Source organism: Netta rufina (assembly GCF_964035555.1).
Source record: "Netta rufina genome assembly, chromosome: 13".
Lineage (NCBI taxonomy): Eukaryota > Metazoa > Chordata > Aves > Anseriformes > Anatidae > Netta > Netta rufina.
The window spans coordinates 21,532,743-21,535,672 of NC_140136.1; positions in this window are offsets into that span (position 1 = coordinate 21,532,743).

Sequence of the window (2,930 nt, forward strand, 5' to 3'; positions counted from 1 at the left end):
TTACATATTCATCACCTAAACCCACCTACTCTCACTTCGTATGCTAACTAGCTTATCCGTCCTTGCGCGAAGCCTACCAAGAATTGTGGGCAGGGGTCTTTGGGAGGAAGACCGTAGGTCTTCCTCATGGTGTACTTTTCACCTTTTGCTAAAGAATGCCAAGTTGTCTGAATCGGTTGTTTTCCAAGCTGCAGGAATGCCGAGTTCGCTCAAGTTAGCTCAAGTTTCAGCATAACTGAAGGTCGACAGATAACGGGATGTTTCAATTAACAAGATGCTTCAACATAACAGAAAGTTGACAGATAACAAGATGTCATATGTTTTGTTCTCATTACGTTTTTAACTGCAAGATTTATTCTATCCTAAAGTGACTTTATACAATATCAACGTGAAGAACGTACTTGCCAGTTTCTTTCAAGAAACACTAGGATGCCTTTGCTAATCTTTTTGGGGAGAGGAATGTTTTATGTTTGTACTAACATCAAGGTGCTAGAACTTGTAGACAGAGGCAAGGAAGAAATCAATTCCCAAGATTATTTTAAGGACATGGAAGGCAGTAATCCAAACCATTCTGACTGCTTTCTTTGGAAGCTGTACAACAAAAAGCCTCTGACATAAATCATTCTTGCACTTCTCTGGATGGCAAGTAGTTCCAGTCAAGGCTGCAAGCCTATCGCTTTATACCTCCCAAGGACTGGCCTGATAAGGGTTTTCAGTCTAATTCTACTCTGCATTCATCTGAACATCACATGATTCAGTGCCATGTAATGCAAACTGATTTCGCCCAAAGATCAGCTTGGCAAAGGAGCAGGCACAATCCTGTAAATCAAGATTAGCATACACTCGCAAAGTTTAGTAGAAAAGCCTGCTCAGTGCCTTCCTCTACATGTATTGTATCTCGCTGGGCAACTAACTTGCTTGTCATCAGGAACATCACAATCCCTTCAACACAATGGGTGATTTAACCAGACAGATAATACACAATACTCCGTTGTACATTAAATCCTAAATGTTTTACGCACATACACACGCCCCTCCCATGAGCTGCTTCCTTCTGCCTGAGAACCACTTCAGTGTTCTCACCGGTATTACAACTAGTGTTCTGGAAGTGCTTATACAATCCTAGAATTTAAAGAAATCTGATACCTTTCCATTTAAAAACAAGAAAGTTCATTCTCAGGCAGAGAAATGCCTTGTCAAGTTTCAGAATGGAACAGATTTTTACAGCTACATTAAAAATTCCAAACTGGATTTGTGATGGAAACACCAACAACCTAAACCATAGCACAGTTAGCTGTGTGCTGCTGCACTATAATTTTTTTTTTTGTTTGCCAAATCACTTGTTTATTTTTATTTGTAGGGGAAATTTAACCACTATTTTTAATCACACTGAAAAGGCAATGGGGATATTAAAAACATGAAAACGGTGCCCTAGGGGTTTCCTCCTTCACTTATACCTTTTCTCTTACAGATCACAGAATCACAGAATTGTCTAGGTTGGAAGAGACCTCAAGATCATCGAGTCCAACCTCTGAGCTAACACTAACAAGACCTCCACTAAACCATATCACTAAGTTCAACGTCTAAACGTCTTTTAAAGACCTCCAGGGATGGTGACTCAACCACAACCCTGGGCAGCCCATTCCAATGCCTCACAACCCTCTCAGTAAAAAGTTCTTCCTAATATCCAACCTAAAACACTCCTGGCACAACTTTAGTCTGTTCCCCCTCGTCCTGTCACCAGGCACATGGAAGAATAGACAAACCCCCACCTCGCTACAGCCTCCTTTAAGGTATCTGTAAAGAGCAATAAGGTCGCCCCTGAGCCTCCTCTTCTCCAGGCTGAACAAGCCCAGATCCCTCAGCCGCTCCTCGTAGGACTTGTTCTCCAGGCCCCTCACCAGCTTTGTTGCCCTTTTCTGGACTCCCTCAAGCACCTCCATGTCCTTCTTGTAGCGAGGGGCCCAAAACTGAACACAGTACTCGAGGTGCGGCCTCACCAGAGCCGAGTACAGGGGGACGATCACCTGGTCACACTGTTTCTGATACAAGCCAGGATGTTGTTGGCCCTCTTGGCCACCTGAGCACACTGCTGGCTCATATTCAGCCGACTATCCACCATCACACCCAGGTCCTTCTCTGCCTGGCAGCTCTCCAACCACTCATCTCCCAGCCTGTAGCTCTGCTTGGGGTTATTGCGCCCCAGGTGCAGGACCTGGCACTTGGCCTTGTTGAACTTCATGCAGTTGACCTCAGCCCATCGGTGCAGCCGATCCAGATCCTCCTGCAGAGCCTTCCTACCCTCAAGCAGATTGACACACACACCTAACTTGGTGTCATCTGCAAACTTCCTGAGGGTGCACTCGATCCCCTCGTCCAGATCATCAATTAAAATTTTAAAGAGGACTGGCCCCAGTACCAAGCCCTGGGGAACACCACTAGTGACCGGCCTCCAATTGGATTTGACTCCATCCACCATGACTCTTTGGGAAAGCCAACCAGCCAGTTTCTAACCCAACAAAGCGTACGCCAGTCCAAGCCAGGAGCAGACAGTTTCTTGAGGAGAATGCTGTGGGAGATGGTGTCAAAAGCCTTGCTGAAGTCAAGGTAGACCACATCCACAGCCTTTCTCTCATCCACCAAGCGCGTCACTTTGTCAGAAGGAGATCAGGTTCATCAAGCAGAACCTGCCTTACCAAAGGGTAAGGGCTAGGTTAAGGGTAAGGGTAACAGTTAGGGTTAAGGTAAGGGTAAGGGAAAGGCTAAGGGTTAGGATAAGGGTAAGGGAAAGGCTAAGGGTTAGGATAAGGGTAAGTGGAAGGGTAAGGGTAAGTTCAGGTAAGGGTAAGGTAAGGGTTTGGTTTAGGGTAAGGGTAAGGATAAGGGGTAGGGCTAGGGTTAGGGTAAGTGTTAGGGTGAGGGTAAGGTTT